The sequence below is a fragment of the Athene cunicularia genome (assembly GCF_003259725.1).
Source record: "Athene cunicularia isolate RWA chromosome 5 unlocalized genomic scaffold, athCun1 chr5_part1, whole genome shotgun sequence".
In the NCBI taxonomy this organism is placed as follows: domain Eukaryota; kingdom Metazoa; phylum Chordata; class Aves; order Strigiformes; family Strigidae; genus Athene; species Athene cunicularia.
This window is the reverse complement of record NW_020799101.1, coordinates 73,604-98,279: the sequence shown is the minus strand read 5'-3', so window position 1 is coordinate 98,279 and position 24,676 is coordinate 73,604.

Here is a 24,676-nt window from a genome sequence, read left to right as displayed (position 1 = left end):
AAAAAAAAAAAAAATCCAGACCAGCTTCCCCCTCTTTCCTACTACTCAAAGTGTAAATGTCATGCTTTTTATGTCTGCCAATAAATGAAGGAATGATTCTTGCCTATCTGTTAGAAGAGAAGTTCACATACGCATCATCACTTGTCTCACTAGAAGTGTGTTACACGATCTGAAGCAGGCACTGCAGTAATTTCCACATGACATCAGAGCCTGGTACCCACTGAGTATTTGACATTACACAGCTCTGAGGAGAAAGAGGGGGTACAGATTCCTGCGGCAGGGTCCCCTCCTGCCGGCTTGGCTGTGGGCTGCCAGCGGGACGCGAGCGTGCAAAACAAGGCAGCAATAAATAACAAGATCCTTCCCTTTATTAACCCTCCATCCTCATCCAGATGGGTCCAAGTAGCATAACCGGAATTTGACACCAGGTCTTAGCTTTGAGTTCAGGATTTTGTCAGGGCAGTAACTCTCAGAGCAATGAAAAAGCTTCACTGTCTTAAGAAAAACAAGTCTGAGTCTATCTTAAAACCACACACTTTTATGTATAATCGTTTTGACCTGTCTCCCTGATAAAAAAGGATTTATCTGAAAATCCTGAAGGTACTGAAAACTGCTGTGAGTAGGGATGTTGAGCACTCTGGTCACTGAGATAAATGAACCTGGTCAGGCTATGAATAACACCAGAGGGATGTTATACTTGGGGAATGCACAGGAGAAAGCAGGCTTCTTGTTAGTTTTCTATTATTTTTTTTCCCTGTTTCTGGTTTCTCTGCCAACAAAGACAGATCTTTGCAAATGTTTTCCTGCAATTTTCTCCTAAAAATAAATGGTGTTTTACTTAGGAGGCAATAAAATCATGGGATATTTTATGTGGCAGATTGCTTGGGGGTGCATAAATGCATTGTAATCAAGAAAACAAACAAAACCCCCACAAAAACCCCCAATCTATTTTCATCTGGTTTCTTCCCATGCCCTTGGAGAAATATAATCTGTCCTGTCCTTGATGCAGTAACTTTCTGGAGGACACATTCAGCCATTGTGTGTCTGGATTTTTTTCAGCAACTTCTCTTGCTTTTACTTTCATTTTATATGATGCTTTCCAGAAGTCATATTTTTATGTCTTCTCAGAAATCTAGTTCCCCTGTAATAGAAATCTTTCACTAAACCAACTGTTTGTTTCAGCCAGCTGTTTTATTATCCATTCTCATCCATTTGTTCTCTTTATACAAATGAAATTAAAACTGTAAAGCTGACAAATATCAGCTATCACAGTGTACATTAAGAGCATCACAACAACTTATTTTTTACAATGAGTGCTGAAGCAATAAAGAGTAAATTTAAACCAACTAGTAGGAAAAGTGCCCTGTATCTTCTCTTTCCTGACCTTAACCCTTTGTCAGAGAAACAACCAGAAGCCATGACCATCCTCCTCTCACTAAAGAAAAAACACAGGTGTTTTTCTGGGGTGAGCACCCTGACCACAGCTGCAGCCTGTGGGAGATTCAAACACAAAGCTCCTGCTCGGACACGTACCCTCTCCCCTTAGCACCCTCCACCTGTCTCCGTAGCAGGACCAGCACTCTGCATCCTCCGGAAACTATCACTAGTGCCTTCAGCTTCCTTGGGTTTTGAACAGCCAGCTCAAAACTTTCTTTCCCCTGAGATATCCACATCTTCTAATGGGGTTTGGGTTGATTTGCCATGATTAGTTAACTCATGAGAAAAATGTGGATTTTAACAGTCTTGGCTATGAATGGGTTACAGGAATCATCCCTCTATGAACCTGGAAAGCCAAAGACTACAGGGTTTGTTGAGGCAGTGGAGCCAGCAGCTCTGCAATGCAAACGCATTTCTAAATCAAAGGTGCTTTGCTGTAACGCAAAGCAGAGAGGGGATGTGCCTTGGCTTTGTGTAAAGCTGTATTTCCAAGTTGTGTTCCCTGTTTTTTTTCCATCAACATATTTGGTTGCATCAAAAAATGTTAAAAGGAAAGCATAATTTGACTGGGTGAGAAAGAGATAAGCCACCTTTTTAGATCTGTTCAGACCAGGTAACAGTGGATGAAATCCACTTTAAACTGATGTCTTAAAGCCAAGCAGAGTGAAAGCCCTTGTATCTCCAATAAGATGTTGATGCAGAGCAAAATGCTGATGGTCTCCAATTGTTTATAGTCTCTTCTGAGCACATCTTTCAAGTGAGAACAACTGTGGAAACAAACCTTGAGGAGAAACAAAGTGCACAGCTGAATGAACAATTAATGAACGACACAGAGTATTACAGGTCTTCTGGATGGAGTCCTTTGTTCTTGGAGCCCATGAATTTATGCTTCCAGTGTCCCTTACTCTATATTTCTGCAACTAGAGCTGATATTAAATGTTTTCATGCATATGTGCATGTGTTAGTACATTTTCATCCCAGCTTCTTTTAATTACTGTGTTTATATGACCACTTTCTTGCTAGGATACAAAATAGGAATGTCCCTCAATCATACTCATGTGACCATGGAGCACTGGATGTGACAGAGAGTAATGCAAAAAGTAAAAATATTTTTTTTCCCTCTTTTGAACAGAAAAATATTTCTGTCTTATTAGTGGATAATTATTAGCTTTGCAGCAAGAAAGATGTGGTCATGCAAAGACTCCTCTTTCCTTCCTTACTTTGCCATCAAAGTTTCCAGAGATCCTGATCTGAGTGAATGATGCTACAAGAGCACTGAATTGTGATTCATTGTTCTACCTTCAGGGGCTCAGGAGACAACACCGCACGTTCCTGTGTTACAAGAGATCACACGCTAATTAACAGCATTATACATTTATGAACCAATTATCATATTTACAGAGGACAAGTGCATCCTACATTTAATTATAATTTAAGGTCTCACTTGAATAAGCCTGTGATTGAAGAAAAGCCCAGTGTACCCTATTAGCATTTTGTAACTGAAAGTCAAGACTTTTGGCCAAGTGTGCTTTGTAGCCTCCTTTCCTAGCGCTACCCATAGTATCGGCAGGGTGAAGCCCTCCCCTGTGTGGCAGAGTGGCTGGCTGGCCCTGGCTCTGAGGCGCTGCTGGTTTCCCGTGGGACACCCCCAGCCCACTGTGCACGGACCACGCGCTGCAGGAAACGCTCTGTCGGGCACCGTCAGACCTGGCCACAGAGCCAGCCCTGTCCTCCGCAGGGGGGGGACACAGGAACAAACGCCAGGCACCCAGGGACCAGAACACTGCCGATTGCCAAATATCAGCTGTTTGTTAAAAGTCCGGTCTCACTTGCTCTCTCTTATATGACAGCTATACATAAGTAGGAGGAAAAGGAGAGTAATTATTATCCTTAACTTTCTGTTAAACGTGAAGCTGATGCACATGGGGACACTGTTCTCTTTGGCTCAATGAATACAAGTTCTTAGCAGGCAGATGTTGTTTGCATGATATTTCCACTCTCAGGACTCCCAGGGATCTCCTAAAGCAGCAGCATACATGTCATTACCGCAGAGGGACAAACACTGCTCTAAACCAGGCATGGAGATTGCTCTGCCTTGGCCAGTTGTAATGCATGCCCCTATATTCCCTTGACATAATTCTTCATGGAAGTACCTGTGTTTAGTAAATCAAATAATTCCATTCAGATCTTATTAGAAATTCACAGAAAATAACTTTTTCTGAACCTGGGCTGCTCAGAATAATAACTGGAGTCAGATGCTCTCTGGGTGCCCTTTATAAATGGATACTAAAATGCAGATCTAACTGTCTGGAACTCAACATTTCCATGTTTTAGTAATGCCTGCCACATCTGAAAACATTCTCTTGGTCCTTATTTTTGTCATAGTGTTAATATTAAGGCTTTACAAAATTACACAAAGAATTGTGTAACCACAGTGGGAAGGTCCTTTGCTACCATAAATCAGCACACATCTGTTCCCACCAGAGGTGAGTCTTTGCTTTTATAATGTCTTTTGTGTGGAAGGAAAATAAGTTGCCTCTCCATGCATGTATCAACCCAGACCTGTAAATTCCCCTCACTGGCCAAGCTGTGAGGGCGAGCACTAACAAGTCTCCTCTCCTGGGATGGAGCAGCTCCGCACTTCCATTGCAGGGGGGCAGGTGGTGACTGCCTCCATCTCTGCACTGTTTGTCTGTGTTGTACCAAAACACATCGTTTAACCAGTTCAGCTTCTGTTTCCAGTCCTTCTCATCAACATACAAATCCAAAATATTTTCTCTCCCCACAAAACTGGTGTTCTGCCTGTGCAACTTCCACAGCTGCCTTCACTACCCATCCACAAGGACTGCAGATGAAAAATTATTTTTAAAACAGTTATAAATGAGTCATTCAATCTGATAGTACCACAGGGAAGCCTGACTCACACATCTGTCTGGAAAATTCATGAGTACCTGAGAACAAAAAATCATAATATTTGGCTCTGAAATTAATATTTGCTTCTTCTGCTACTCCTTCTACTAAAACATATTCTCTTACATTTTTGGCCATTCCTGGATAAGTAATGGAGCCACACTTTCATTTTCTCTGAGGCAGTCAGTATATTTTAGAAGCTCTATAAACGTGAGCTTTCCAAAGCACAGTCATTGTTCCTGTAGTCATTAATGTTGCAAACCAAGAAATGAGGCTTCAAGCACTAATCAAAAAATTCAAAATTGCAAGTTGGTAACAACCAACGTGAAGCCCAAATAGTACTAAAAATCTATCTATCTTACTTACTTACTATCTTACTTACTATCTTAGTACTAAAAATAAATCCGGGCTTGTCTGGGATCTCTGTGGAGCTTTGCACCTCACAGATCATAAATATTCTTCCACTTCAGCTTTCAAATTAGTTGCCATTTAAGCTACTTCAACATCTGGGGAAGAACCTTCCCTGGCAAAGGAAGCTAAGAGGTTTGCAGAGCTTCTGGTTGGTGAGGTCCAGAGAAACCTGCAGAGCAAGCTCTGCTTCCAAAAGCCAGCCCAGTAAGCTTCCCTGATTTAATGCTCTAAAGTGTTTTAATTAAATCCACTGAAAAAATGTAAGTAGCAGAGCAGGACATTAAAAATGCAGAAAAAGCTACAGAAACCAACAGTTAGCTGGGCGGGAGGAAGAGGCTACAAGAAAAGGGCTATTGAGGTTTAGTTCAGTGTCACCAGAAGGCGGTGACCCCCCCGCGCTCTGCGATGGAACCGCAGCAGCGGGCGCTGGTCGGTGCCTCGGCGGGCAATGCCCCATGGCCACCGGCCTCCAGCCTCCGGCAGGGCCTGGCCCAGCAGCACTGGCAGGTCCCGTGTGTCCCATGGGGATGATGCTCCCTGACCACGGCCCGGGCACCGCAGACACAGCGGGTCGGGGGCGAGCAGCGCTCCTGCTCGCCTCAGTCCCGGCCGGACAGTGGAACGGCCCTTGCCCCATCAGCCCTGGCCCTCGCTCTCTCCCGTTCAACTGCTTCCTTCGGCAAAAGGACAAAGTTGGTAGGATCTTTGGGTTTGGGGATAACTTTTCTAACGGGGAGCTTTGGTCCAGAGCCCGAGAAAGGTTACGGAACTGAGCCAGAAGTTTTCGAGAGAATGAAACCAAAGCAAAGTCTTCAAAGTGCCCTGTGCTACGGGACAAATCCTGCGCGGCTGCAGAGCTGAGCCATCCCTGCCACATAACCCAAGGTGCTGCCCCCAGGCAGAGCCAGGGGCTGAGCTGTAGTCCTGATCATCTGGACTTTAAAAGCACTTTTGCTGGAATTCCCAAAGCACAAGACTTCTGCTGGTAGCTGTACTTTAATTTGCTGAGGGATATCAGCGGTTCTCTTGTCAGTCTTTTGCTCTGTGACCAAACCCCCAGAAATGTCAGTTGTGCTGGTGGTTTTCAGACAGGAATGGGATAGTCTGGCCCCTTCCCCTTGACACCTCTTTGCTGAATTCCACCCTATGGCCCTAATAATCATCCCACAACACAATAATGAGTAAAAATGTTGTACAGTTTCAATAAAATAATCTCTAAAAAACTTTTTTCTGCCTCTTACTTTGCTAGTATCTTCTGAACTGCATTTTAGCAGTTTCTATAACAAATGATCTGCAAGAACATCCCTTGTCACAAGATGTGCAGCTCTGTTCACTAGGTTTACTTAGTTCTCTGAACAAAAGATATAGATTTTATGCCCTTCTGGCACTTTGCCTGCTGGAAAAAAACACTTTCTTCCATTTCTCACTGTTTCTATTCAGCTTTGGTCAGTACTTCCCTTTGATTTACTACAGAACTTTATCACAGTATTTGATTTCTTATTTCACTTTGCCAAAGAATCATGTGGTTTTAAAAAGTTAAAAGTGTTTCCATTTGTGATTATGTTCTTCTCAGCTCCCTCTTCCAGCTATGTAAAACTTTTCAGTAGGCTTTCTGAAGAAGCATTTTTTTGTTGGCAGTATTTTTGTTCATCTACACATCTTTTGTTTTGTTGGTTGTGCCAATAACTTTAGCAGTATCACCACACAAGATTTGGACATTTTTGTGCAACTCCATTATTATCATTAGTCTACTTTTCCAGTCCCCCTTTTTATTTGACCTGTCTGCCTTGCCACAGCAACCCCTATATTTCTTTTAAGCCGCAGTATATAACGTATTTGCTTACACTCACAGTCACAAGTTCCCTTCCTGGCTGCTGCTGGCTGCTGCTCCCTCTTGAATAAAGAAGCCACTAGAGTTGGGGCAGAACTGACTGTACAATTCAAAATAGTATTAAAAAAAAAAAAAATCTTCAGTTTGTGTCAGGGAAACATAACCACAAAGTATCATTTTCCCAAAGAATAATGGTACGTAACTAGGGATCTTGGTAGAGTCTGTCTCTCTCCGGTATCCAGGTAGTGTCATCCAAACCAGTTTATTTCCAAGAAACCTACCGGAGTTGTTGCTCTGCTGTCTTCTGGGAGAAAATCCAGATGCAGACACACAGAGCCGTGTGAGCACACCCACATTCCCTGCCCTCACCACAGGCACTTCAAGCGTGAAGTGACTTTCAGGAGCACCCGTGTCTCTGGCATAGGGAGGGGTGATCCGAGGGGCTCCTCCACAGATGCGGCTGACATCTTCAGAGAACCCAGGGACCGAGTGCTGAGAAGAGCCAGGCAGAGAATTTCACAGACAAACGGATTACCTGCCAGGAAGGAAATACCTCATCAGCACATACTTCAAACACATAAAATAGAAAGACTGCTCACAAACTGCTAAATAAAGAAAAGGGAAATGTGTTGCTTTTGAACGTAAGTGCATTCACACAGATAATCAGACTGAAGCAATATCAGGCCAGACACTTTATGGTATCTCTATTTCTTTCCTGACATAAAGATTTTCCCAGATGTTTTTCAACAGAGGAAACGTGAGCTGGATGTTCTCAGTAATCCAATTGCTCGCTCATATAATCACGCTGTGAAGATAACACTAATTCTGCAAAAGGAGGGGGAAAAATTAAAAAAAAAAAAAATCCAGACCAGCTTCCCCCTCTTTCCTACTACTCAAAGTGTAAATGTCATGCTTTTTATGTCTGCCAATAAATGAAGGAATGATTCTTGCCTATCTGTTAGAAGAGAAGTTCACATACGCATCATCACTTGTCTCACTAGAAGTGTGTTACACGATCTGAAGCAGGCACTGCAGTAATTTCCACATGACATCAGAGCCTGGTACCCACTGAGTATTTGACATTACACAGCTCTGAGGAGAAAGAGGGGGTACAGATTCCTGCGGCAGGGTCCCCTCCTGCCTTCGAGCCAGCCGAGCTGGAGGCAGCGCCGGGCTCTGCCCTGCACCCCGTGCAGGATCCCTGTGGGAGCACGCCGCTGCGGAGAGGGGGCTGGAATCGAGGTGGGACGGAGGAACCAGTGACCTGCGTGGAGAAATGGGAGCGCCCAGGACAATCAGTCATTCCAAAAGTCGAATTTACTAGAAACAGTTCTCATTCTGTAAAGAAATAGATTGCTGCGCACTGTCAAACCACTTGCATACCCCATATGAGCCAAACTTTGCATAATTTCTGCACTCAGACGAGAACTTCCCTTTCTGTCTCACATACCCTCGGAGCATCCAGGGAATAGGTGTGCTTTGCTACAACGGATATTAACAGCAGTAGCACCTACTGTCATCAGGAGGGCATCTCCATTTTCCTTCTCTAGTAAGTGCTGTGGAGGATAACAGTCACATGTTTATGTGTGATTTCCTAAATTTTAGCTACATTTTAGAAGACTGTTTTAAGAAACACAAAGAAACCTGTGGATTTCTCCTACTCATTCTGTTTTCTATTTTTCTAGTGTATGAAGTAGAAAACCTGCAACTGCAGCTGGGCCTTTGCTGCTGTGTTAGTGGTTAATGCACCTAGCCAGTATAATTGTTTTTCAGGATACTGTTGTTGAAGCTTATTACCCTAGCCAGGTTGGTCAGGCTCTAGGAAAGCAGAGAAATAATATAACCTTCTTTATTTGAAGGCAAAGTGTACAATGATAAAATATTTTTCCACTTCACTATCTGATTTCCTTGCATCCATATAACATTAGTCTCACTCAAGAGGCACCACTAACATGTAAGTCATATAATAAACTGAAAAATAGAAAGATACAGTACTTATTCAAATAGAGGAAGAGCAAAACCTATAGCAAATCATTATTTTCTTACAGTAACAGACTTTTAAAAGATAATATATATATAAAAGATATTCTACTTAACATTTTGTAAAATACAAGCAATGTCGTATTTCTGTCAGGATATTCAAGTTTTAAAACCTTCATACACCAGTTTTCTAGTCAGAATAGACATCTTCTGATGCAAACATGCTTGCACTAGCACATGCTTAGGGAAAGCCAGACTCAGAGAAATGCACTTACTGATCTTTCCTGGTGCCATCAGACTGAAGACATAAAAGGGGAAAAAAAGCAGCTGATAAATTAACACTTTTTTTTTTCATTCTACAAAAGAAAAAACAAACTACCTTTTGCTGATAAATGTGCAGAATGTTTACTTATAACAGAAATGTCTGTTGTGATTTTTTTATCATCGGCAGAAGACCTGCTCTGCTGTAGCTCTGGAGGAACACCTAAGACACATCAAGGCTTTGTCTCTTCATCCATCAGCTCCCAGGATCTTGCCAATCATGTCTGTGTTCCCCCTGCACCAACCCAGGGGCTGCCGGCTGTAAAAACCAGCTGTGGGCAGTTAGTAGGACATTGTGTTGTTCAGCACATTTCCACAGGGAAGGGGCCAGATCCTGTGGCCCCGTGGCTAAGAGGCGTGGGAGAGCGGGGCTGCGTGGCACCTTTGTGGGCAGCATCTCAGGGCACGTCACCCACAGCTTCCCTGGGGCTCCCTCCTTGGTCACCGTGTGCCCAAGCCAAGGGGCAGGGTCTGCCTGTGGGCTCCATCCCCTGGCATCACTCCCCCTGTGCCCTGGGCTCTGCTGCTCCTCATGCCAAGGTGAGCACAGGCTCCCACACCACGGCCAGGCTTTCGCTCGGCTGGCAAGGCATCAGGGCCAAAGCCTGTGCTCTTGGCCACCAGGAATTTGCATCCAGCATTCAACTTAAAATACTGTAACACTCCTGCGTAGGAGAGATATGAAGAGTAGGTTAAAAGTTTAGAGTTGTACCATCTCCTGTCTTCCAAACAGGGATGCCAATGGCTTATTAAGGATTGTAATGCAGAGAAAAGGGAGCATGAAGCGTCCAAGTACCAAACTCATTTATTTTCCTTAAAACATACATTTGGTACAAAGCTAGGGAAAGACGGGGGCCAAAGTGCTAAACCCAATTCAAACAAAACAGACTAACAAATCTGCCTGAAATTAGTTGCTTTGATAGGAGAGAAATCTGAACCTGCAGAGGGACTTTTGTCTTGATTTTCTAATGCATACAGTGCTCAGGAGACCAACTGTCCTCCATATAAAAAACGTCAAGAACAAAACAGAGGGCATTTTGGGGTTGGCCTTTTTGAAACCTCATGTCTGTATTTACCCATTCTTTTATAAAACAGGCAGGAGGTTCAGGCATTACCAAAAGCCAAAACATTTAATTTAAATGTAACAGGAATGTCCTGTGTAATTTTGAAAAAAAAAAAAAAAAAAAAAGGGATCTCTTAAAATGTTTGATCTGTCCTTTAGCATTTCGATATCTCTACTACAGAAGTCTACAGGGAAGTTCAAGGCAATAATATCACAAGCTGTATCTCCACAGGAGCCTATTATTTTAGTCTTCCAGATTCCTTGGGAGTTTTTCATGGTTGTCAGCTACAGCTTAGATCCTTCAGACATTTCCCTTCTCCCCCTGCTTCTAAGACCACTGAATGTGTCATTTGAAACACCAGCTTAAATTCCTTCCCAACAACAGCTCTGACCTACCAGCTTCATTCCCTTCAATTTGCTTCTCCCATATTTTCTAGTAAGCCCTTCCAAACTAAAGCCACACCTTTTCTGGTCCGTTTTGCTCTTTCCCCTTCAGTCCCTTGGGCACTGCTAGCTCAGGGATACAGTTTGCAGTGTCTCACCCTTGCTGTGTGACGGCTCTGCTTGGCCTCCTTTAGTCCCAACTGCAGACCTCAGGGCCCTGCCTTCTCCTCCCCAGGGCTGTGACAACAAGAGATAGGAGACTGCAAGGAGAGGCAGTGAGCACTTCACTGTCCTCCACTGGGACTAGAGGCAAAAAGGCTCTTCCCACAGAGAAAAATGAACCGTCTCACACAGGAACACTCCTGTGGCAGTACAAGGTGAGGATGAGTATTTCCTCAGTGTCATTCCACATGGACCCTCTTTGATCAGCCAACCACATAGCTGCATCACAGCCTGATGGCTGAGGAAGCTGGAATTTGGGCTACGGGGCTTTAATCAGGACATTTAAGGACAGGGGGAAAAATAATAAAACTTGGTTACTCTGAAGCACAATATTAATCATAGAAGAAGATAAGACAAAGCTGATGATTTCCATTTCGATTGTGCTGCATCTATACCCCATGTACAAAGGACAGGGTAAGCATTCCTTGTGACACTGCCCTTTTAGGCCTCACCAGTTCCCAGACAAGGCACTGGGTATATTTTTACATTTAAATACCAGTATGAGTGTTTTTGTATAGGGAAGCACTTCAGACAACAGATCTTCTGAGATTTACTGTGTTTTCCTTCCCTACTACAGTTTGATGAAACTCACAGCCCCACCAACTGGTGGTCCCTTGTACTGGGGTGGCAGGGACATCAGGTACCACTCATTGTGCCAGTCATTCTATGTTGTACTGTAATTAATTACTTTTAATGCAAATGTGCAATGAATTGCATCAAAGGAAATGAAGAAACGAATAAATAATTGTTTGAAACTACTTTAGTTTACACAAAAGTCAAATTAAGATGTCACTAAAGTTTACACCCAAAGGGGAATTCTCAGCATACTTTCAAATTTTCATTATTTGTTGTGATCTGAAGTTGAAAAAAACCCAAAATTTCCTCCTTAATAGTCTTGGTCTTTTCCATTTGACAAATATTGATTTTTCCCTTCTTTCCTACAGCAAAGAAAGCAAATTCATGTTACTGGTACTAGAGAAGCTCAGGCTAGAGGCCAAACTTCCTGAATAGTTTTGATCACTCTGAAAGCATCCACAAAGTCCCCTAATCAGCAAAATAAAACGTTTCCCACTTAAGGATCTTTCCCCTGGGAGATTTTCAGCCTCTGGCCTTTCCCCTGGTTGTTCTGTTCCCCTCAGGGCAGCTCTGGGCTGTGAGGGGCAGAGTGCTAGGGCTCAGCGCCTCTGCTCATCCCACGTCTGCTGGAGGTTTGGGGAAGGCATCGTACCCCCCGAGCAGGACCAGCTCTCAAGTGACGTTGCTGCCCAGGGTGTCTGCCCTCTCCTGAGAGCTCCCAGGGCTCCCAGAGAAGCCCTCCGGCCTCCCACCTCCCCATGGGCTGCGCCCGCTCTCCTCCTGACCCCTCCAGAAACTGTGACTGCCGCAGGGGCCACTCAGCGCTGACTGGACCCCACCTGAAGCCTTGGTGCAGGAAGACCCTTAGCCATGGCAGTTGGTTTTGCTTGGGTTTTAATCTTCACTGGACTAGGTCTGGAAGTTCCTGTTATCCCTATAGAGGTCTGATCTCCTGCAGCTGACACAAAGGTTTTGTCCTTATTGATAACTCTCAGCAACATCTCACAAGCTAATAGTGTGAAAAAGTACTTCTCTTGGTGTGTTTTCTGAAACTTGCTCACGTCTTTGTGCAGTGACTGATCTGCTGTTTTCTGTTCCATGATAAAAGGTGCACAGAAACCTACAACTTGATTTCACAACACTGTTCATTACTTCTTGTATTTATCAGGTCTCCCACTAAATATAAATCGAAGCCACCTCAGCCCTACAGACCCTGTATAATTCTCTCCAAGCATTTAGTCATTTCCAGAGCTCGTCTCTGAATCCAGCTATTCCATCTGTGCCCTTTCTGAGATGCAGTGACCCAAACTGAATACATTATTTCAGGTGACCATGTAACACTGATTTATGTGGCAGCTTTCCAATACTTCCAGTGTTATTTTATCCTGTTCCCTCTACATTCTAATGAAGCTGGCTCTTTAGAAAGCAGCTACATGTTGAGACTTTGAGCTTTCCCAGTGATGCAAAGATCTTTTTTTTCTGGTTTGTTACAGTTAATTTAGAACCTAGCCAGGAGTATAAATTGTTCAGATTAATTCCTCTGTGAACATTACTTTGCACTTGTCAAAATTGAATTTTGCTTGTCATCTTGTTACCCATTCACTCCACCATCTTTTTGTACCCTTTGAAGATCATCAGAGACACCTCTGGTCTTGACTGACCTAAATAATTTTTGTGCAGTTTGCATTTCTTGCCTCCTCGATTAATCTTCTCTTGCAAAATACACGTGTGTGTATGTGTGTGTGTATGTTTATGTGTATGTAAATTAAACACTTGCATCCTTTTGGAGAATTTAGATACATCACTCCCCAGACTTTCTGCAATGGCATTAGTTTCCTTATCCATTTCTGGAAAACGCTTTTCCTGACATGGTGTAACATCGTTATCTGCCTTTGTGGCCCCATCAAACTAGTGTCTTGTAATTGACCTGTGATCAAACAGTACATTTTCCTCAGTTGTTTCTGGTTAATAAGCTTTTGGCATATAACTGAAATTCTTATTATTAGCCCATCAGAGTCAAAAATCTGTGTGTGATGTGCATATAGATCTAGGTCAGCAGATTAACAGAAATTAGCACAGTTATATGCCAACCTCTGGCTGGGGGGAATTCAGTCATTCACTACCTATAATGTAAAATATAGACCATTAAATAATCTTCACTGGACTTCCCATAATATGTTGCTGTCTTTGCATTTAAGGCTGCTGCTCCATGCCATACAAATATGTGCTTTTTGCCTTCTAGGGACAGCAGATATTTGATAATGAATTTTCAGTACCATTTTTGCTGTCTAGTCATAAAATATTTTACTTGTCCCATCCTGAAAGCACTTCATCCAATGTAGGCAGGTGTCCTCTGACATTGTTCTTTCCCCAGCAAAACATCCCTGAAGACCATTCTGCAGACAACTGTGCTGTCATAAGTTTCTTTTGAATCCCCTGATGAAGCTTTATGGTGAATGTTTGGCTGAGTAAGTTCATATGCACTTAGGAACAGCCAATGTTCCAAAAATTTCCACAGAAATTGCCTGAATTTCCTGACCTGACTCTGTGAGCCTGACCTGTGCCCAGAGAGCAGCACCCATGTGCAGCCTGGGGTGCTCACCTGGGCCAGGTGGCAGGCGCCGTCCTAAAGCCCTGCAAAAGGGTCTGGCATGGAAGAGAAGCCTTCCTCCTCCTCCTGATGGAGGCTAAGGAAAACTACTTTAAAAGAGAAGCAGGAGACAGTCCTGAAGCCTGTTTACCGCAAATGACAATGAAATCAAACTGGGAAACATGCTGGGTTAATCGTGGCAGTGGGATCAGGAGAGATTTAGGGACCAGCTCTGACAGGCAAGAAGGATTTAAAATCCACTTTTCTCATGTCTTGAGAGAGATTCTGACTTTGCGTTTTATGGCCATATTTTTCAAATCTGGAGCAACTCCAAAATAACCCAAGGACACCCTTGTCATTTCTGTCCATACCCAGCCCACTCTTTCCAGAGACAGGCATTAAAACTGCAGCTGAGCAAGGCTCAGGAGCACCACGCCATCGCAGCCCCACGCCGCACATCACCGCCCACGATTCAGCTCCAGACACATGCGAGTGCCAGGGCTGCGGGGCTCAGCACCGGGCAGTCCCCCGCAGGCTGGGGAGCAGCGTGGCCGCAGCACGGGGGTCCCTCGGGGTGCCAGGGTGCACCCAGCACCTGCCCGCGCCGCCGGAGCAGGACCCTCTGCCCAGCAGAAACGTGAGCGCTGGGCTAAGGCACCGCAAGGACTGTGCTTGGTGATAGGGATCCACAGAGTACCGCTAGCAGGACTGAAAATAAGAATTAGTAGCAGGCACAGGAGCATACTAACACTCCTCCATGTGCACAGTTTAATTACTGATGACTCAAGGGACTCCGAGCAAGGAGCTGAGCAAGGTGAGGTTTTGCTGCATAAAGCAGCAGAGCACATGCACCATTTCAGTCCTTAAAGATGAGAACATCGACAAAGTGGAAGGCCCGGGGCACCCCCAGCCACTACTTCATCTGCCAGACAGTTAGTTTGTTCTTTATGTGAACTGGTTCAACAAACAGCAAAATTTGGTTTTTCACTCAGGACTGACTTTTGACTTTTTATCTAGGTGATTTTCTTCAGATACTATTCAAATTGCAAATTCTGCAGCTGAACTTGTGATGTGTCTCTGGAGAGATCTCTTGTTGCCAAAGTAATGATTGCTTTTACTTTGTGTAATTAACCCATGCCATGGGTGAAACAGTCATTTAATTTATTGAACTTCATACATGGCATAAAATCATGTTCATGTAAATTAAGACACAAGATTTCTGCTGTCTACATACTGACAATTTTCACAAGTCAGGTAAATATGCCTGCTGTATAGTTAAGTTACAGAGGCCATCCAAACTTTGGTAAGAAGCTAAACCAGCCTGGATTATACTTTACACATTCTTTTTCATTCAGGGAGCACTGTTTTTAAAGATATCATGCAGTTCAAAAATTTTGTTAACTTTCTATTCAGTGCATCAGTTAAAACATTTTTAATTATTATTTATATGGCTGAACAAGGGCAGAAAGGTGATTCCAGAAGCCAACTCCAAATGAATTGCTTTTGTTTTGAATTTGAAAGAGTGGGTGATGAAGCCTGCTAAGCTCTTGTGATGACCTGGACAAGGGTCCCTGACCAAGTGGGTCCCAGCTATGCCTTGGTAACCCAAGCACCACCAATACCCACCCAATCTGTTGTGCCTCTCAGCACTGTGGTGCTGTCTGCCCACACCCGCATTTGCCGCAGGGAGCCCCCAGCTCTGACTATCCACACGACCTCCAAGAAACACCCAGAAATCATAGCAGAGGGGAGAGGAGGGAAATCACCCTCTAATGCAGGGGGAGTCTTTGTGTCTAAGGCACTTTGATGCATGTTACTGACGAAGGCTGCAGAGTAACTAATGACAGCAGCACGGTTCTCTGCGAGGAATACCTTAATATTGCTGGGGTGATGGGGTCTGAAGTTTTAAACAGTTCAAGAGTGCTACTTTAAAGAAAACTGGGTTTATATATCTAAACCTCAGATTTTAAGTCATTACTAAAATAAAACAAGTGTTGGAAGCACTTTTACTAAATTATTCCAAGAAGTGGTGATAATGAAATCCTCAGCTCAAAAATAAGTGCTGTATTAAGAGGAAAATAAATCTTCTGTCGTAAAGCTTTTACTAAAATTGCTAGAGATCTTATCTTAAAATCTAGATTTTCTTTGGCAATAGGAGCCTACTGATAAAAGAGAATGAGAACCTCCTACACATTTTGGTTCCTACAATACAAAAATCTTAAGTGTCATGACATCTCCTTGCCAGCTAGGACAGACAGAATAGAAGGCTTCACTGTCGCCCCATGAGAACATAGATGCAACTGTCCACAGAGACAGCAGCCACAGTGTTCAGAGTGTCTATTTATCATGTTTTGCTTCAGAGAATCATAGAATAGCTTGGGTTGGAAGCGACCTTTCCAGGTCATCTGGTCCAAACCCCTGCCATGAGCAGGGACAGCTTCAACCAGGCCAGGTTGCCCAGAGCCCTGATCCCTCAGTCCAGCCTGACCTTGAATGTTTCCAGGGATGGGGCATCTACCACCGCTCTGGGGACCTGTGCCAGTGTTTTACCACCCTCACCATAAAAAATATCTTCCTTATATCATTTCTGAGTCTATCTTCTTTTAGTTTAAAACCATTACCCCTCATCCTATCACTTCATTCAGAGACTAATCCTGCATTGTGCTCCTGAGGGCTGTAAGGGTTCCTCACCCCCACCCAGGGGATTTGTACAGAGGACAGTCTGTCTCTTCTGTTCTTCACCAAATAAATCAGTCTGGGGGAAACCTAGATATACATGTTATTTGCTGATTAAAACGCTACAGTGGGCCTGGCTCTAAGCAAGTGCTGACTGTAATGAACATCCAACTCTGAATCTGTTCTCCCTCCTGTTCGCTGCAGGCGCCCAGGAGCCTCCTGCCCTTGGAGTGCTGAGAAGCCGTGCCGGGAGCTGAGCTGCTGGAACTGCACATGGAAATGCAGCAGCTTAGACAAACTGGCCTTGTAAAACATCTTGAGGCAATAATAAAGACTTCCTTATTCCTTGTTTTTTTTTGCAACTGATCCTATTTTCTTTCAAAAAACATTGCAGGAGATTCAGAAGCACGAACTGATCTTCCTCTTTAATAATAAAGTATTTTTTGAGATCTCATTTAATACACCTTTCTCTGTGCTCACTCATACAGAGGCAAGCAAAAGCCGTTTCTAGATCACCTGTAGCCACGTCCTCAGTGCCCCACATCAGGGAAACTGTCTGCTGAAGAGGATTATCGGGAAACACCAAGCTCCTCCACAGCCATGCAAGGAAGGTCTGAGGTACTGACTGAAAGACCCACACCGTCTGACTTTAATTTTCACTTTCACAATATATAAATTAAATACATTTTTGTTTATCCTGAGCCAGTAGAGCTGGAGGGATATAAGATGAGAGCAAATATCAAGCTATTAAAATTGAAGATTCAGAAGATACATATGAAAAATTGGAGCCTCTGAAAGCAACTCTAGTTCTTCAGTTTACATTCTGCTCAAGCTCTTCGACGAGCAGGACTATCCTTTATTGATTGCCACAATCGATTTTTTTTTTGTATTCTTGCAAGCAGCAGATCAATGCTAGAGACTTGGAAACAAGAATATAGTGTCACCAGAAAACAAGTATCTTCAACAAAAAGTTGAGTAGTGCAAGTTAAAATTCAGAGTGTGTCTTTGGGCACTTGGTGTTGATTTTTTTCTGTTAGGTTGGTTTAGTCATTTTAAGTTTTTTAATTTTCAAATTCTTTGTACTGTATTCTACTTGACTAGATTGCAATACTGTATTAGCTTTCAAAAATGAGCAATATGTTGGAAGGGTATATATTTGAATTAAAGTCTTAGTCGGAAAACTTGTGGGTAGTGAATGGTTTCCTGAAAAATATGAGGTTTTGCCAGTTATCAGGCCTAGCATAAAGGACACAGCCAGCATCAAGATGAACCAATAATCAGATTGTACTTGACAAAAAAAGGGTCAGTCCATGGGTGAGCGCTGGGGGTACGTGGTGCTGGCAGAGCAGTGCCCAGTGCCAACAACCCTGCCCTTGCTGTCCTTGGTGGCCCTGTGACCTGCCACAGGTTGGTGGGATCACGAATGTCCCTGCTCTTTGGGACAGGGCTGGCAAGGGGTCCTTGGACTGACTAATCATGTCTCCGTCCAGCCCAACCGAGAGTTGTCCTGGTTTCAGCCAGGATAGGTTTATCCATCTGTGGGCTGAGGGGACCCCACTGGAGGGCCAGGTCCTGACGGACCCTTGGAGCATTTCATGGCATGTGACATCAGCTGCATTTCACCCGATTCGAACTATCATTACTGTTGGTTTTGCTAGTAATTTTTTTTTTTTTTTGGTAGGATAACTACAAATTTATTCTTTTTTGTCCCTCCCCTATTTCGGTGGGGGTGGTGTGGTGTGTGTAAACAACTGGCCACATGGGGATTTGCTACAGTCTGAGTTCAAACCACAACAGTTTTTGGTGCCCAAGGTGGGGCATGAAGTTTGAGATAATGGCAGAATGGGTAATACTGTTGATTTCTTGGCTCCTTTAGATTTTTTCACCTAATTTGCATTATGTATTTCCCATGGTATTGCTCACAGTCCATGAAGTTGGGTTAAGCTCTTGTTTTTGCTGTACTATGTGATGTTTCTCTATGACAGGGTGCTGTCATCAGCCCTGGGGCTCTTTACAGTCGTGTCTGAGTAATTCAGGAATTTCAGATACCTTTGGTGTCTTACTGCTATGAGCTAGTGTGTTCCTGCATGTGGTTCTGGTTTTGTTCGGGGTTAAGCAACTACTTAAAGAGTATCACCTGGAAACCTACCCCAAGACTGGAGAATTATGAGTGGCTGGGGGTGTGGAGTAGCATGGTCAAGTACCTAGAACAGTGGGCACCTCCAGTGTATTGGAACTTCACTCCTGCACAAGTGCAGAATCCTGAAGAGTTAGTAAAATTTTTGTAAAAATTATGTTGTCACCCAGGTAATTCCAGAGAGGCACAGCTCACTGCAACATGCTGGGGCACAGCCCATGCTTACCGGGTGCTATTAAACACTGTTCAGCACCCTCAAGGGGAAGAGAAGGGCTCTGCACCTGGTAACCCAGTAACAGAAACCACAGCCACTACGAGCCCGAGGACGGGCACTGCAGCTGGACCAGAGAACCAAGCCATGACGGTGTCAGGTGCTCCCAGACAGAAGAGAGAATACACGAGAAAATCCCCTCGCGGTGTACAGGGTGAGGGTGAACCAAGCCTGTCAGGAGAACAGGAGGAGGGAGAGCCAGTGGTAGTCACCCAATCCTTATTCTTGAGTGAGTTGCGAGACATAAGAAAAGATTTCAGCTGCTATCCAGCTCCTTAGCTGGCTGTTCCAGTGTGGGATAGCGGGGCCAGCCGAGTAGAATTAGAGGGCAGGGAGGCCAGGCAGCTGGGATCCCTGTCTGGGGAAAGGGGCGACACTGGATGGAAACCTGGAGTCATTACTGAGCCCTTTGGACCCCAGTCCCCACCCAGAAGTGATTAGGCTGTAATCACAGGTGCCCCAGGCTCGGTGGTAGAGCACTCTTCTCTGAGGACTGACAGCGTCTAAAGCATGATGCCCAGCAGAAGAGGTAGATGGCAGAGAAAACAGGCCAGATCCTGCTTCTGTTAATAACCCACCCACCTCGATATCACAGTGCACTGAGTGAGGTTATCCCCAACCGCATTATCTCCTGGAATTCATATTCCTCTGATAGGAGTGATGGTGCAGTCGGCTGCCTGGCTGAGCTGAATGCTATTTATCTGCACTTGATCTTTCACCAAGGCCACTGAGTGAAAGATAGGTAGAAAAACATTTATTCTCTGTGGTTTGTATCATTTTCATGTAATGTCATCTGATCCCCCAGCTGTCCATCACATTGCAATGAGATTTATGTGAGGTGCTGGAAGAGTAGAATAAAGCTGATGAAAATAGCAAACTTTGCAGAAGTAATTTGTGTTTGCTAGTTCCCAAACCTCACCCACACTATTATCTTTCACTCAGTAATATTGTTCCCTGACACCTAGATTACACTGCATCGCCCATTCCATGTTATTCAGGACTGGGCTTATTGATACACTCCCAGCATCCACACACACACAAATAAACACACTCACCTTATCAAAACACTTGTTTTCACTCAAATGGCAGCTGCTTCTTAATCAGTCCCAGGTTAAGTGGGATGATGATGTGATTGAAATTCTTTAATAAAGCATGTGGAGGAGGATGGATCAGCAGCACAGGAAGGGATCCTCTTCTGTGTCTGCTGAGGTGATGGGGGGTTTGCAGCAGAGTGCACCAGGCTGAGGCAGATCCTGCAGGGAAGTGCTCCTGGATGTGGGACCAGTCCTCCCACTGCTCATCATGCTCCTCCTGAGCCCACTAGTCCCCGGGCTGCTCTGCCCTTGTGCTGGAGACTAGGCTTTGGTTCCCGGTGCCTCAGCAAAACAGCGCTGTGGCTTTGGCCACCAGTCCCCAAGGACAGCATCCCCAGGGGCCCTGGTGGGCCCACAGCAAGGATCCTGCTGAGCTGCCTGGTCTAGAGGAAGGTGTCCCTGCCCAAGGCAGGGGGGTTGGAAATAGATGATCTTTAGGATCTCTTCCAACCTAAACCATTCCATGATTTAAGTGAAGGTTTGGGTTGACTTGTGAGGCCAGAGTCAATATAGCATGGTCTGTGTATAGGTGGGTACACCCTGACTTACAAAGTGTGGTGGGATATTCGAGGCCAAGGAAGAAGATATGAACAGGTAGATGCTGAATTTGAAATGTTCCAACTGTCATTTATGGAATAAGTGGACAATAACTCCCAAAGGTTAGCTGTGAGCAATCTGTCTCATTCTGTGGGTTTTTTTGTTTCTGTGCACTGTGAAGCAGGTGTTACCATTTATATGTTAAAAACATCTACCTCAATGTTACTTAGCTCAGCTGTTCTTATTTCAGTCCTATCCTGCTTTTTCAAGGAAATAATGTAATTATCTACTTTTCCTTGGGAAGGTGAAGAGAACAATGAGAAATACAGCAAGCAGAGGCTCTAGAAGCTGTCTATACACAGCCAGGTTTATAAAATGTTAGTCAAAACATCAATACTGGTAAAAGGGCTTCATACCTCTGACTAGCTAATTGGTTTGCTAACTAATTTCTCTTCAGGGTAAAAAAGAAAAATCATCATAGTGTTTACTGGTATCAAAGCAACTGATTAAAAAATATTTTCCATATTAAAGTTGACATTTAATTAGCTTAGCTCTGGTGAGCCTGCACTGCCTGAAAAAAGAAATCTCTCAAAAGGCTGGATAAAGCCTCTTTATTAATCCTTTTCTGTGGTTACATGATATATATCAGCAGCCATCCTGTGTTAGTCGAGTAGCAATTATGCTATGTCAGAATGTCACTTACTGAGATGGCAGTAAACCCGTCATGTAAAAGTGCCAGTATAACTGTTCCAGTAAGCCAGGTAATATATTTAGCTTGAAAAAAAAATGTCCAGCCTTATCCATATTTTATTAAAACAGGGAGACACAGCGCCAGCTACGAAGGCTGAAGGCTGCAGCAGGGAGGAACGGCGCGGAGTGCCGGAGCGCCGCCTCACCCCGGCACCTGCACGGGTGAGCCGCGTCCTGGGGAAGGGGCTGCAGGGCAGGGACCGCTGGCACAGCGACCCCTGCCTCGCCCAGCCTGGGCAGTGGCACTTCAGACACTTCCGAGCGATTTCAGTGACGTCCGTGGGCACTGGACAAAATCAGTGGGGTGGAGTGTGTCATTCTGGGTCAGACACCTTGGACACTCGGGGCTGCTTGGGGGATTCTGGCCCGTGTCCACCGCCATCTGCAGCCCTGATCAGCCAGAGGCACAGACACAGGTACACTGCCTTTTTTGTACGATGGAACCAGTGTAACCTCAACCTTATTTTCAAGACAGGCAGGAGAAACTTTAAATGCAGAATTCGGGGTCATTCCTCACTGCCAACTCTGCTTCCCCACCTCCATCAGTAACTGTGACTCTGCGTTTCTGTTTGGGACGCAGGGAGGCACCTGGGCACCAGGCCAGGAGGGACACAGTGCCACCGGTTTTCACGAGAGCCTTCCTGACCCTGCTGACACGGAGGAGTTCCTTTGCCCTTGGTTCAGTTTTTAAAGGGCATCTTCACCCATTTACTGCAATGTCTGACAATTTCACACACTGCAGGTCCTGCCAGGAGACAACCAAAGTTGGTTTAGAGATAGCTTCATTCTTCCATATAAAGTTTTAAAAAATTGTTCCATGTTGCTTTTGTGAAAAAACAGCAGTTCACCATATCTAATAGTGCCCTACCATCAAACAGCTGGGAAAAAAAAAAAAAAAAAAAAAAGGTTAAATGATAACAAAATACTGATTTATTTGCAAACTAAGACAGGGTGAATTTTTCTTCCTTTATAGGGGCACAATATCTCTGAGATCAGAACACGGCTCTAAGGCTTAAATACAGAACAGTAAGGCAGTCGGGAAAAACATAAACTAGCCAGAGAGAAAAAAGCCTATGAACATGCAGGAACTAACCTTCACACTCTTCGGTAACAGCTAAAAACATTTTGGGTAACACGTCTTTGGCTATTGTCAGTTCTCCCTGCTCATCGTGCCTCTGTACAGGTATGGATCCTACCCCAAATAAAGTTCTATGGACAAAAAGGACTTTGGAAAAAACTGAGATCTTTTAAGGTAGTTCTTGCGTTTTCCCACAAACAGCACTGGTTTTATTCCACATAGTTGAGGATAGCCATACTTTTTGCTATTGGATCACACAAGTTTACTTCTAATTTTTTTATCTGCAGTTCTTCTGCTTATGACTATATGTCAGTCATCCCAAATATTTGGGATGGATGTAGCAAACCATTAGCATTAGTCAAAAATGCATCCTGTGGAGGTTCTCAGCCTGTATTTATAGAGCGTCATCTATATACATGTCCTGTCTCTAGAGAGGTAGAAGGCTGTTGGTATTATGTCATACAGTAAATTACAGTAAGTTTTAGTGATTTTCATCCAAAAAAGTTTAAAAGTTTCTGAGGCCATAAAGAAGGAAAAGGTTATAGCCTTTTTACAGTGTATATTTTCCTAATTTATCGCACAATTTGGAATCTTTAAAGTTGTTTGTCAGACGCACTGAATTCCCTTTCCACCATTAAATTTAACAGTCTTCTGAATGGTTTCCATATATCAGTATTGCCAACATCTGTGGGGTAGAGAATGTTAAGGAATTAATAGCATATGAAGGTTTGTCACTTGTAATGCTGTAAATGTTAAACAATGCCACTGAAATTTCATTTTAAGCAGTTTAAGATTAATGCCATTTGTCGTAAACGTCCTGCTTTTTAAATGTTAAATAAAATGTGTTTTCCAGGCATGCAAAGAAAAAAGGCTGGGAATACAGACTGGTTTACTAGGCTATTGCTAACTAGGCTATGCAACAGGATTGCCTTTATCTTTCCTTTAGAGTTAAAATACCTCTGACGATACAAGATTTCTATAGATGGGCCTTAATCCAAAAATATGCACATATATATTGTACACAGAGTATATATTTAATATCTATGTGAGGAAAATATATAACAGTATTACATACATATTTTCTATATATATGTTCATTATATATGCATAGAAAGATATATAATGAACTTTCTGCTTTTCATATATCATTAAGAAAAAATCAGGAAACCTCCTGTTCCCTTCCATTTCCTTCTCTCTTTCTCTCTCTCTCTCTCAATATCTACCTCTTCCTCTAACTTTATTTTAAATTATATATAGTATATGAAAAAATTAGAGACACAGAGATAGAAGAGCAAGTGAGGAAGATTCCTGATTTTTTTCTTAATAGGACATTAAAAGGACATACATTATAGACTAGAAGGTATATGAAAACCCCACACTTAACAAACATTCTGCTTTGTCAATACATACCTGAAAGCATCACAAGCTACTAAAGACAAATTGGTGCTAAATCTCTGCAGCGTAACAATGAACAGAAAATAGGACCTTGCTCATTGCAGCAGAGTAAAAATGTGGTGTGAGCATAGTGGCTGTGACAATTTTAAAAATTGAAGCTGTAGAAATTTCATCAAAGGATTTTCTATGATTTGATTTCTGCTATTATTTTTCCAGGGAACAAATACCCAGCTTGGTTTATTCAGTTACTTTTACAGAAGTTTAACGGCTTCCTATTTTTGGAGGGCTAAACTTACCTTTTGATGAACAGAATACTGAGTTAATGGATCTTACATAAGGATGTGAGGACAACAGCTGACTGTAATTTTATTTGGCTGAAACAACGATGCGATCAGCCCGATTACTTCCCTGCCATTCCACTCCAGGAGTCAGCTTTGATCACACAGCGTGGGAAGACACTTGTCCGTGTTGACCACCTGAGATTTTGGCAGGACCCCACCGTTAGGAACTCCCCTGCGTTGGGGCGCTGCCCGTGGGGCGCGGAGCCGTCAGCATGTGCTTGAGCACGGCGTGGCGACAGCTCAGCCGCCTTGTCCTCATAATCCAGTCCCTGCTCTGAGGGACATGACCTATCCCTGCAAGTGAGTCAGAAATGAATCAACATATTTCCTCAGCTGGGTCAGATGCATTTGCTTTAACGACATTGTGCAGCGGTGGCTGGCATGACAGTAGATGATGAGGTGGGTGGTTTTCCGTGGATGAGGCCACACTGTAATGCAGCACCTGAAAAATCAGCATCACGCAGGTGACAGCAGGTGCTGGACTGGGTGGCGTGACAGGGAGCCGGGGTGCCCGTGGCCGGGCCACAGCCACCGAGGCTCTTGGGGTGCAGGCTGTCTGCCCGGCTCCGGGCCCGGCAGCCCTGCGGGGAGGCGACAAAGCCGGGGGCTGCTCTGGGCCTGCCCACACTGGCGGCCGAGCGCAGGCCAGGCTGCTCCAGGGAGCTCCTTTCC